Here is a 13764-nt window from a genome sequence, read left to right as displayed (position 1 = left end):
GGAATGACCTGCGTCTAACCCATCACTTCCTGGTCTTTCCGGACTCCCTGATGCACCCTAAGGCTCATATGGACAGTGCTAATGAGTTGGTGTGGGCTCCAATGACTTTACAGTCCCCTGTTGTTCCCGTCAACACTGCCAATTTCCTGTCAGACCAGACCATCCCAGAGGTCTGCATCCTGCTCAACATACAGGAAGCTGTAGTACCAGCTTACACCAAAGGGGGTGCTGTTCGGCTCAACATGAGACGTGGTCAAACCCTAAACAACACACCAGCTTTGACATTTGAGGTAGAAGTACCCCAACAACAACAACCAACCTGTCACAAGTACTTCGAAGAGAATGCGTGCCAAGGTATGCCCACGGCCTACGTCGATGGACATTCCTACAGCCATGAGGGCATCCTACAGGCAGGTGCAGGGGTGCGATGGTTAAACAACCAACCCTGCCAACCACAGAACTTCAGGTGGGGTCCCCAGTCACGTCAATATGTTGAAGTAGCAGCTACTCTCATAACCCTTCAAGTTGCCTCAGCCCATAACATCAAAGAACTCCTCATTTGCACAGACTCATGCAATGCCAGACCTAGTTTCACATGCCATCTTCCAGGCTGGAAACAAACTAATTTCAGGACTGAATACAACATGTCGGTGAAACATCAACACCTGTTCCAAACACGTGATGACATCACCCAAACACATGACATGATCGTTTACTGGGAAAAGGTGAACAGACATTCAAAACAACCAGGGCGTGGCAAAGGTGAAAACGACCAAACTACTGCCCGTGCCAAGACTGGCACGCTGCATAACAATCTACGGTCACCCCCACCCCAGTCACCCACCCTTAGTGTGGCAGCAGCAACCTGCAGCCAGCGTTCTGTTCCTGCAACATTTCCCACCTTACGGCCACTGCCACTGACAACCAAAATTACCAACACTTCCTTACGAACTATTTTAAACCACCACTCAAACCCCTCCAACCTCCCGATCACGGCATCTGGTCCCACGGCGACCCCTAGCCACAAACGGCTGCATGGGATCAACCACATGCTGCGTGTGGGACTAAACATCCTAAAACACGTCCTTGACGACCTCACGGCGCCAAAGCTTGTAATGCCACAAGGCCAAAAGGGGGGTGAACTGATATACGCCCACGACACACCATATGCCAGACACCATGGCACCAGAACCACTGATGAGACATTAAAACAAGTGGCGTACTGGCCCAGCATGCAGCAAGATGTGGCAGAGGATGTCAGAGGATGTCAGGTTTGCTGTCAAGTCCAAACTGCAAACACAAATCCCAGAACCCCACTGCAACGCAGAGGAGTCACATTCTCATGGTCAGTCAACCAGAAAGACTGGAATGTAAAACTTCCTCTGGGGTTCATAGCCACCATGGACACCACACTGGAGTCAACTCGGGTGTCCCCCACTGAACTAATGACGGCGCGGCAGGTGATGCTGCCGGTGCACCTGTACCAACCAGGAGACCCCAGCATCATCACAGCCTACTCCACTCACCAGCACCTCGACGAGCTCTGCCCACAGCTGAGAAAACAACTTGCAAAGCAGCGTCAAACCCTGCAAACCATCAGCAAATCCTGGGAAGGTATTGTGGTGGTTCTCTGTACTCACAGTTTCCTGCTGACCCAAACGGTGAACTCAATGAAGCAACTGTTTACAGTCTCCCAAAATGACTTTGCCCAAAGTCCGCTGGGTATAGCTCTGATAACATACCTGCTGCGAGAAGTTAGCTTCTCTATGGAGAGCGTGGCTGTAAATAGGATTCCTCAGTACCCTGTACAAACTATGCTGGACTTTGCTACTGGCAGACCCACCAAGACTGTTCCAGCCCACCTCGCTGACTCTCTGGGTGCTGCCATCCTACTGCGCGCCAACCCAGAGCAGAATGAGGTGGGCGTCCTTCTCAATCCACCCATCGGTGAACCAGATAACATCTACAGACCCAAAGACAAGGTCAATGTCAGGTGGTGGCAAGGTAACATCCATCCCAAGATACATACCTCAGATGTGGTAGTCTACCACTACAGCGACCCACAGCTGTATCTGGCTCCCCATTTGAGCAGGTGCATTTTGACCAAAGACATTCACTGCTTCGGCTCTAACAAGCCTTCCCTCAGAGAACACACTGAAGGAATCTGCCGGTTGCAGCCCGTGATCAGCGACACACGCTGCCCCGCCGAGGCCAAGCCTCACACCCCAGTCATCGGAACACAAGCCAAGATTGTGGGCGATCGACTGCTCGTCCACACCCCCACTCGCATCAACACCCTAACCTACAATCAGCACGACACGGCCACTCGTGTCAGCCTGCCCAATCAAGGTATGTGGATCCAGGTACCCCTGAGTCCCATCCTTCACCTCAACAATCTGGCAGTGTACTGTCTCTCAAGCGAAGAGGACCCATCAGAACTGGAAATCTCATCCTCCTCCGGAAATCACAACCACACCTTAGATCCAAAACTGGAACTGAGGATTGAGAAAAGGGGGTCCCAGCTAATTGACATTACTCCCGTTGATACAGCCCTCCAAGCACTCTCCCGACTGCCCATCCTGACCGGCTCACCTATAGCCCAGGCTTGGACAGCTGCTGACACAGCCCTCTGCCTCTCCATAGCAATCAAGTACGCACTCACCCTGGGCCTGGCCTCCATCCTATCCGAAGGGACCAAAGGGATGCAAGAGTCCATGGACAAGTGCCTATCTGCCCTTCCTCAAGGCTTCAAAAGGAGACAGAGGAGAGGAAGTTTCAAGGCAAAGAAAATGCCCAGCCTCATCGAGATGGACAGAGAACCAGTAGGAACCACCTGCTGCTTGACCATCCGGATCCATGTGCCATCGAACCTTGTTAACGTCCAACGAAGTCCGCACAGGAACTTCGTTGGCCGAAAGGGGGATTGTAGCGTCTGGATAGATCCGGCTAGTCAATCAACTTTGGACATTTCAGAATGCTTTTAGCCTCCTGAACTGTGCATGTAAATCACGAATCGGCTCCGGCAAGTCCGGGACCAATTGCCCCATTGGCACCTTTGTTACCCCAGGAAAGAAAAACAGAACATATTCTCACCAGCTCCAGAGACTTCAAAGAGTCACCCTGGTGGGACTAAAGGACATATGGTCACAGACACTGGCCACAACCCCAATACACACACACATACAGACACTCACAAACACGCATGGAGATTGTGAATGTACATTTATCCTCCAAATATGACTGTGCCAATATGTACCCGTCGCTGTATTTAAAGGTGCATGTATTTATCCCTAGTATATAAGCTTAGCTATGACTGTAGTTGTATTAGTTTTCTTCTAAACGATAAAACTCAAGTATAAACTGTATCTCACCTTTTATGTCTTTGCCATCTGACAAGTTTGGTCTCATTGTAAAGCTTTCGTTATGCTCTAATTGAAAATGTATGTCACATGACTGTAAAATGCATTCTTCTATTTTTAATGGTACTTTGAAGAAAATGTACTCAGATCGGACACTTCGTAAACCATGCAAATTAGGTCATAAATGGAGACAAAGAAAGAGTTTGCCCGCCAAAATCGCACCCTCATCATTGGCTGATGTATCCCAGGAGGCGTTCTGGCCTGTTGTCCTTAAAACACAACGACACGCATCTCTCATTGTCTCTCGATTGTCTCTCGCCATTTAACACACGTCTCTCCCGGACGTCTCGGCGACCGCGCTTCCATCACGCGCCCCCTCTCTTCGGGACGACCATCTTTTGGCAACAAGTTTCTTTGTCAAACCCTCTTCATCCGTCGCCCTAAGTCTTCACTCTTCATCGCCTAGGAGACGGACTCTTTTTCTTTCCTTTCCGGTTATCTTACTCTTAAGTTAAACCCTTGTTTGAAAATCCCGCCGAAGAACACCTTCTCGGAAAAGGACCAATCGCTTCAGCCGCACGCACCGAAACTCCTGCAGAAACACGAAACGACCACAGCACCTGAACCTATGCAAGTATAGAACCATTCTTTCCAAAGCGTTTTAAGCTCGATGTGTAAGCTGAGTTTCCTTGCTGGCTCTCAAAGGTTTTAACTGTTAGTAAGTTGCCATTCCTTTGATCACCTCTATTTTCTTGACTTTACTTTCGTTTTCCATATATGTGTATTGTTTGTGTATGTCTAGTAGTATAGTCTCTGTATCCGTAGTTTCATATATTAAATACATTATATTCATGCTCGATTGTTTTTTTTGCTCATGCAACAAACCCAGGTCACTTTAACGTTTCGATCCAGTATCCTTGCTTTACGCATTGATGCTAGAATAGGAAGTCTTTCTCGTGGCCAGAGAAAAACCTTCCTTTTATAATCGGCTATGAGGAGCTAACGGTTTGCTGGACAAACTAATAGTTTCTCTAAATTATTATCAAACCAGAACTAATCATATATGTGATTGATTATAATTCGTTGTAATTAATTCACAATATATGTATAATTCCCTCTCGGGTCGGTATATGTATTATAATTAATCATAAAGCTTTATGATTTATTATATTCATATATTTCACCCATAAATTAATTAAATACCTGTACTGATTCGCTACACCATACTCACCTGTGTACCTACCTGCCATTGTGGATTCCCGTCATCTGTCTTCCGTCATCTGTCGTCTGCCTCTCATCTGCTTCATCCTAGTTCCCGGGCTTTATCGTCATTCTTGCTAAGAGACATTATCATTACCATTCAGCTAAGTCATCTATTCATCTCTGAACTGTTATACTCACCAGTCTGCATTCCCGTCCAGTTCCGTGCCTCTGTTCATAATAAACTCTGTGTTGTTACAACTAACCTGTCTGACTCCTTCTGTTGTGTGACACTTTATAATGGGAGTGAATGGAGGATGAGATTTTGAAGCCCAAAAAAGTGCATCCATCGATCATAAAACGTACTCCATGAGGCTCCGGGGGTTAATAAAGGCTTTCTGAAGTGAATCAATGCATTCGTGTATCTTTATTGAAAACTTTATAAAGTAAAATAATGAGCTTCTGGCACGGCAGCCATACGCATTCGACTTGCGTCTAAAAAAGTCTTAACTTCCGCGACGTAGTGCACAATGCCGTGACATACTATGCTATGTCCTACGTTATAACGCGTAGTACAACGTCATGGACAATTGCATGACAGATATGATTCTGTTTACGGCACTTCTCATTCATTTCTATGGTATCCGCAAACAGTAATTGACTGTCGCACAACTCTGAACGAAATTCAATGAATTACACTTTTTCCAATGCACGGACCCTTATATCTCCCAATAATAAGACTATCTCTGCCTATGCTGTCTTACTGGAAATTACGTCACATTTCCGAAGTGTGAAACATAAAATGCCCTGTCCCCAATGACACCCTAAACACTCGCAGTCTTCTTACGAGTCCACACTTTCATGACGTAACGCCACTTTGACTGTAGGGAAGAAGTCTGCTGCGAAGCAGACTGGCCCTGTCCCAAATGGCAGACTAAACCCTCACGGTCTTCCACTGATTCCGCACTTCAGTGATGCAATGCTGCTTTGACTGCAGGGTAGAATCCTCTGTGTAGTTCGCAGACTTGTGGGCTCAGCAGAAGTGCACATTGAGGGTGCATAGTGACCGCAAAGGGGGCACTCACGAGCACCCTTCTAAAACCTAAAATTACAAACAGGACACCCTGGGTTTCATGGACTTAACAGACACCCACACGCAGCAGCCATTGTAAGTCCACGAGACTGTAGCTGCATCTTATTTCAAAGGCTGCGTCCTCCAGAGGTCGCATTTTAAGACAGCATACGTCATCGCAGTGGCCTCATTTAAGAAAAGTAACTGTTATATTGCAAAGTAAAAAAGAAATTACAGTATTTTACATCTGACAAGGAATAACAGTCAGTTTTATTATGGTTACTTTTCTTAAATAATACATCCTTGATGCCTGCAGCCTTCAAATGTGAATTTCGGAGGACTCGGCCTCCAAAATGAGACGCAGCTCGCAAGTGCATATGAAGTGTGCCATTTGGGACAGGGCCAAGGTCTGGGGCTGTATTCGCAAAACATCTTAAGGCTAAAAGTAGCTCCTAACTTGCTGATTTAGGAGAAACTCTTAAAAATAATGGCCGTGTTAGTCCTAATTTTAGGACTCAGCAATCCACCCAAAGACACTGTAGTGTACACCACTGAGGCAATAGCGATAGAGCCTTGGGTGCTGAACCTTCTTCATAAATGCAATACATATTTTAAATTAATAGTTTTGAATCTATGATAAAATGCCAAAAATAAATCTTTAATAAATAAATAAATAAATAATGTCTGATTACCTGTGGCAGTTGTTTTTACGAGTTACAAATGATAGAATAGAGTAAAAAAAAAAATGTAATAAGCGTATTTGGTGTGCTGTCCAAGGGGATCGAGGGCTCCGAGCTTGGAAGTTAGTCCAGAGTTCTCCCCGTATCCCCAGGACCCCGGCCGAGAGTGAGGAGCGGGGTGGCAGAGGGATGCAGAAAACTGTCAAGGTAACTATAGGTGACTCTGCTGTCCTCGTTGAGCTGATTAGATAGACATTTTTATTTTAAAATCTTTATTTGAATATGGCCACATTTGTATTTTAAAAGTTTTAACTGTATATGGAAACATGATACCTCATTCTACAATATTTATATGATTAAATCGCTGACAGAGACTCCTCCCCCATCAGCCAATCACTTTGTGCATAGACCATAGCAATGAGGTCAACCCTGCCCTTACTCTTAGCTTAAGACTTCTCTATATTCCTTGGTAAAAGTTTGTCTCAACAGCTTTGTGAATAGGTTTTAAGAGAAAATAGGTTTTGAAAAGTAAGAACTTTTACTGTTATTTAGGAGAACTCTTAGTGGTAAGATAAAATGTTTTGTGAATACGACCCCAGATTTCTTGTCAAATCTATTTGTACAGTCAATCGCAAAGCTCTTTCCCACTTTGAACGTGTTTTGTATGTTTTTCAGAGCATTCACGCTGAAAACCAATGCTGCCACTCAGCCTTTTTGCCACTCAGTGGGCATAATCACAGTCACAACGGTCAACAGTGACGTCACGTGCATACCCTCTATACATTAACCCATATCTTGAGAAAATACAAAATCTTTCATTGGTTGTACTCTTTTACAGCACTTCATTATAGCAGACGGTGCGCAAGGACAAGCCTATTAATCTAGGATTTAAGGCCAGGAAATTTATTATTGTTGAATATTACTGTCCTTGAAAAGAAAAGTACATTTAGGATATTCTGAATTATATTCACCCAACATAAAAGAAAAAGATTTGTATTATTAATAAGAAAATATATTTAACTATATTTGAGAATACAATCAATGCATTTTCCCTCAAATGGCACAGATCTGTTAACTTTGTTTCATTTACAGTTATTATTAGACTGTGCTTAATTTAAATTATACACAAAGATTAAACTGACATGCTATAATGCAGAAAATTCTGAAGACTGAATTTTCTTCTTTTGTTTGCAGTTTGCCAAATAAAGAGGCAAAAACATCCACATTACCAAATAATGTGGAATGTGTATGCATAAACCCAAGGAGAAATGTGTAATTATGGTCAAGGGTGGGAGCCCATTGAATTCTGGGACAGCTAAAAATGGCCACTGAGAGAAAAAGAGTGAAACATGTTTAGTTTTTCTGGGATCGCCTTGCGTTATTTGACAGTAAAACTGTCAATCTTTATTCGTGGCATTAGTTTTTGAATAGTATTATTTTTTACTGAGCATATATCAAAGACTAAAATAGTTTTTTCTTACTTTGCTGTAATTAATAATTTGTAAGTAAAGTGTTTCCTGGGCCAGGGTTTTGCTATGAGATTACTAAGGTGTTTCAGGTGGTTGCTTACTAAGTAAACAGAGTTCAGACATGCCAAGTTTGTATGATATTCCGTCTATTATTAGCCTGTTTTATCATCCACAAAGCAAAATAAAAAGTCTGATCATTTAGAAAATCAATAACACATTTAGAAAAGCAAAACACATCTCAAAAAAGGGGATGCTTGTAGAGTTGTATCTATTACCACTAATGATAATGCCTTTATTCCACACAGTAAATAACCATGATTATGATTTTTGGGCAACAAAAGAAATATCTCATTATTTTGTAATGTGATTAACATCTTTAGATACTTGGAACTTTCCAAAGTGAAAAAAGTGCTGTGACAGGAGAAACCTAACTTAACCTAATCAGTGTCCTTTTCTTCTCAAGCCTTGAGTTCTCAGGTCATACTATCTTTGGCATTTCCCAGAAATTTCTCTAACTGCAACCCTCTCCTATGGCGATATCTGAAATCCTTGTCCTTGTGGGGACAATTTTGTGGTCTCCATGAGGAAAACAGCTCATAAACTCATTCAGGTAATGTTTTTTTGAAAGTGTAAAAATATGGGTAGGTTTAGAGGTAGGGTTAGGGTATAGAATAACCGTTTGTACAGTAAAAAAAAAAAAAAAACTCATTATGGCTATGGAAAGTCCCTATAAAACATGGGGGTTTCTGAGAGCCAAATGTTTAAAAATGTCAGCATGAAATATGTCCAAAACTGGCTTGTGATGACATTTTTTAAGTAGTTATCAAATTTGCCAAACTATGATTTGCTTTAAAGCTGCAGTCTGTAACTTTTTTGGTTAAAAATTATCCAAAATCATTTTTTGAGAAAGTACATAACCAGCCAGTGTTCAAAACTATCTCCTTACCTTAGCCTGATTCACAACAGTAATCTTGTAATAATGTTCCCTTTCGTAAGGGAACTTGCACTGTGTCCCCTAGGGGTCGCTATGGGGGAATGCCTCTGGCATGCCAGGTGTCTGAAGCATGAGTCTAAACACAACAATGAACTTAATATTGGTAGGCGGCAGCCTATGACGTCATTACTGGTGCAACCGTGAGTGTAAAAGAGCACCTGTGAATAACGTCATCCTCTTTCTTGTCTTCAGGATACCAGTTTGTTTGAACATGGGTTTATTCAGAGACAATCTACTATTATGGCGAGCACTAGCACCAAGTCATTTAAGTAGTGTGTTCGTCCGTGTCAGCGTTATCTAGCTCTCATCTGGCCTTTTTTTCGAGGGAATCGGGCCAGCCATCTGTGTCTCGCGGTTCAGGACCTGCTGCGGCTGAGGCGAGTAGGAGACTGAACTTGTGGGGCTTGCAGATGGAGCTCGCGGATGAATTTGAGAGAGGTATGAACTGATCTGATCCAGCAGCGAGCGAGCTCGATCATAAATGCGGTCAGCGTTGTAAGGTCCCAGAGACAAAATAACATCTGTCTCCTTCCCTCTCTCTCCCTCCATCCCCTCTCATTTTCCCCTGGCTATGTCAGGAGGGGCTCTGACACGTGTTTTTACATCTGGCCCTGAAGCTGGACCTATGATGTTTGTTTTAGTTTTACATCTGCCTTACTGATGGTTCATCATTTGCATTTATAGCATTTGCGGGTCGCAGGCTCTCTATGAGCCTCCTCGTGAGATATCCTGAGTGTGGAACGTTGTTAAGGTCTCCTTTTGATAAGAGAGTCGTTATGATGAGGCCTCCGCTCCTAGAGCTTGACTTTTATTGCTAAGTCATCAGGCTCTCTGTGACCCTCCTTGGCTAATATGAGCATCGTCAGGCCTCCTCTCATTTTGAGAGTTACCTTTATTGAGGCCTTTGCTCTCTAGAGCTCTGCCTGGATATCAGTTACAGGTTGTAGGCTCTCTTTGAGCCTCCTCGCATGCTTTTCCTGAGTGTGGAAAGTTGCTAGGCCTCCTCTCGATAGGAGAGTCATTATGCTGAGGCCTCCGCTCCTAGAGCTCGGATAATATTGGCAAAGTCATCAGGCTCTCTGTGAGCCTCCTTAGCTAATATGAGTGTTATCAGGCCTCCTCTCATTTTTGAAGTTATTTTTCTTGATGCCTCTGCTCTCTAGAGCTCTGACGGATATTAGTTAGGGGTTGCAGGCTCTCTTTTGAGTCTCCTCGTGAATTGTCCTGAGTGTGGAACATTGTTAGGCCTCCTCTTGATAGGAGAGTTGTCATGCTGAGGCATCCACTCCTAGAGCTCGGCTAGGTGGTAGTGTAGTGTGCTAGGTAGTTAGGCTCTCTTTGAGCCTCCTTGGCTGCTTACCTTAATACAAGTGTGTTAGGCCCCCTTCATTCTGAGAGGTATTTTTAGGCCTCCACTCTGTGGAGCTTCATGGGCCAGTTAATTTTCAAAACTTAAAAAAGGTTTGTGTGAGAATAAAGTTTAGAGACATGGTTAGGATTGGGTTTTAGCAAATATCACTTTCATATGACAACCAATGTGAAAACAATGTGTGTGTATTTGTTTATGTGTGTGATCATTAAAGTGGAGGGGTTAAACTATAGTTTCTGATTGTTCAATTATACTTCATTTAATGTGTTAAAGCTTCATTTCTGTTTGTTTGTTTTTTTAAATTATACATAAAAGATGTTTGTATCTCTGACATTTTTGTCTCTGTTCCATTGTCTATGTCTGTCTGTATTTGTGTCTCACATTTTACCTACCTCAACCCACATCTGTTTCTCACACTCCCTTGTTCCCATTCCAAGGCCTTTGGAGTTTGCTGAACTAGCATGTCTGGGCAGAGGATGTGTGTAAAGGCTTGGACTGGCATGTCAAGACACATGCACTGAGGCAACATATTTTACGTCATTTTAACATCACAAATGCTCACACACGAAACATATATTTCTGAGTAGTTCCAGCCCTCTGTCCTTGATAGAAAAACTTTTCACACTTTAAGGACAATTATTGAACACCCAAAGTAGCAGTAGCAACAACAACATTAGAAGTAACAATGGAGCAGCTAAAGAGGTAGGACACCTTTTATAGTATGAGAGGTTGAAAGATACAGGCAATATGATTGAGCAGTAATAGAGGAAAAGACTAAGACTTTTTAATGACTTTTTAATTATGTTTTTTCCCTATTTTCTGCCTTATCTTTGTCTCTTAGAGGAAAGATTGCAACTGAGATAAATCCAGTCTTTTATATACAGAACAATGTAGATGGCAAACATTGTATTGAGAGTGACTTACCTTGTGTAAAATAATATTTGAATTTGCTTTATAAAATGTTCATGATGCATAGATTTTTTAAACACCTTCACATTTGTGGAATGCTGTTTAGTATATATTTTCAGAACGCAAGTCGTTCCATGTTCCCACACCGCTCGACAGTTTAGACAGCCAATTCAGCTGCTTGAGGGTGTATAATCTTAACACATACACACATATGCTCAATGCTCAGTGTTTAGTCTCTTTGACTGTTTGGATCTCTGCTTAATATGTTGACTTGAAACTAAATATTTCTTGTTTTATCTTTGCATGTGTGTATGCTATGCTTCTTTAATGGCTGTGCACCTATGTTATCCCCCTGTTGCCTAAAAAAAGCCTAGATTATGTCAAATTTAAAGAATAAGTTAAAGGCTTAATTAGTCTGAAGGCATCATGTTTTGATCTAATGCATAAAGCCAGTAAGACACATACACATAAGATCACTATAGTGCTACAATGTAAGAATGAACACTGTGCCACTGTTTCATCATGAAATTCAACATTGATAAATGCCAATATTACAAAGACATAGTGCCACAAAGCTATCATTATCTTTTGGTAAGGCTGAGCAGTAACTCTGTCATAACATACAGTGTGTATAAAAGGTCAACACACCCCTGTTAAAACTGCCGGTTCTTGAGATGTAAAAAATGAATTCAAGATATATCACCTCACATCTTTTTGCACCTTGAATGCAATATTAAAACCAAATTTCAAGTAACAAACAAATAGAAAAAATAAAAATAAGTTGCATAAGTGTCTCACTCTTAACTAATACTTGGATGAAACACATTTTGCTTTTACTATAGCACATACTGATTTGTAAATGCTTTCCCCACTCTTAATTGAAAAAAGCTTTAGATTGATCATATTGCAGGGGGATCACCTGTGTGAAGCCCTCTTCACGTCATTCCACATGTTTTCAGTTGGATTTAGGTCTGGGCTCTGACTTGGCCATTCCAAAATGTTTTTCTTTTCTTCTGAAGCCACTCCTTTATTGACTTAGATTTATGTTTGAGGTTATTATCATGCTGAAAGAAGAAATTCCTTTTCATCTTTTTAATGGAGACCTGCAGGTTTTGTGCCAAAATGGTCTGGTATTTGGCACTATTCATGATTCCTTCTATCTTGACTACTGCTCCAGTCACAGCTGAAAAGAAGCAGCCCTGTAGCATCATGCTTAAACCACCATGATTCATCATGGTGTTGTTTGGGTGATGACCAGTCTTGTTTTGGTGCCAAATGTACCTCTTAAAATTACGTACGTAAGTATACTAAATAGCACTAATACTTAAATTAGATTTTTAGTACATTGAAATAAAGTATACTACCTCAAAAATATACAGAGGAGTTGTATTAGTGTATTTGTTAAAAGTGTGCTTTGAATGCTTTAAAAATTAGTTCAATCTTAGTAGACTTTTATGTAGTAATCCTAAGTTTAAATGAAATTCATTTTATTACAAATATATTAGTAATGTACTACAATTTCCCAACTGTGGTACTTAATTACACTTAATATAAATGCAGTAATTAGCACTAACACTTAACTAGTTTTTTAGTGCACTGAAATAAAGTATATAACCACAAAATACAGAGGACTTTTATTAATGTATTTCTTAAAAGTGTGCTTTGAATGCTTTAAAATTAGTTCAATCTTAGTAGACTTTTATATAGTACTCCTAAGTTTAAACGACATTAAAATCCAGTAAAATGTTATGTAAATGTTATGTTATGAATAGTAATGTTAGGAATATTCATAGCTACGGTGGCCGAGAGAGCTCAACGCGCTGCAAATGAAGAAAACACATGCAAATAAAGAAAACATCTTCATCAGTTTGACAACACATGCGCTGCAAAAGTCCACAACACATACAAATAGAGAAACGCGCTGCAAAAGTCCACAACACATACAAATAGACAAACGCGCTGCAAAAGTCCACAACACATACAAATAGACAAACGTGCTGCAAAAGTCCACAACACATACAAATAGAGAAACGCGCTGCAAAAGTCCACAACACATACAAATAGACAAACGCGCTGCAAAAGTCCACAACACATACAAATAAACAAATGCGCTGCAAATAGCACATACCAGGCCCAGCGATCTCAAGCCCTTCTGCCATGATCTGAATGATGATGATGATGATGATTAGGCTACTTTTAGAATTAAATTAATAATTTAATTTGCCCCGCAATAATTTATAGCGCATCACGCATAACCGACGCGCTGTAATATTAGCTAACTCCTCATTTAAAAAAACAACAACTTGTAACACCTACATCTCTTCTCATTTTTTTCAATACGTATGGGCCACAAGAGAAATATTAGGAAAATAAATTAAGGTTAAATAGTGTTATCAGAACATGTTGAAGTAGAGCTCTCATCGCTGAGTTTTTTCTTTCACTTTCTGCAGTGGATAATTGACTGGGCTCTGAGACATAAAATCAAGTAAATTATTAAATATATATATATATATATATATATATATATATATATATATATATTATTAATAATTTATTAATAATATTTTTCACGCAAAATAATACCCCCCAAATCGTTTGTCCTGGCGCCGGGACTGGCACAGACCACAACGAAAATGTTATAGGGCATTGACTTACCTGTCTGGGACCGCTGGCTGGGATTTTTCAATGTTTACTCGTGTTGTGCACCTGAAA

The 13764-nt window shown here is 41.4% G+C and overlaps 1 protein-coding gene across 1 annotated transcript in view; it reads left to right on the top strand.

Moving 5' to 3' along the window:
* The first annotated feature begins 10708 nt into the window (after window positions 1-10708).
* amotl1 (angiomotin like 1) overlaps window positions 10709-13764 on the top strand; it is a 51035-nt gene continuing 47979 nt past the window's right edge. Inside the window, exon 1 of the mRNA XM_051862104.1 lies at window positions 10709-10845. The gene's annotated coding sequence lies outside the window, so the exon portion shown is untranslated. The remainder of the gene's footprint in view (window positions 10846-13764) is intronic.

The sequence above is a fragment of the Ctenopharyngodon idella genome, chromosome 15 (assembly GCF_019924925.1).
Source record: "Ctenopharyngodon idella isolate HZGC_01 chromosome 15, HZGC01, whole genome shotgun sequence".
NCBI classification, from domain to species: Eukaryota; Metazoa; Chordata; class Actinopteri; order Cypriniformes; family Xenocyprididae; genus Ctenopharyngodon; species Ctenopharyngodon idella.
The sequence above is the reverse complement of the archived record's forward strand: the minus strand, read 5'-3'. Positions and strand labels throughout refer to the sequence as shown.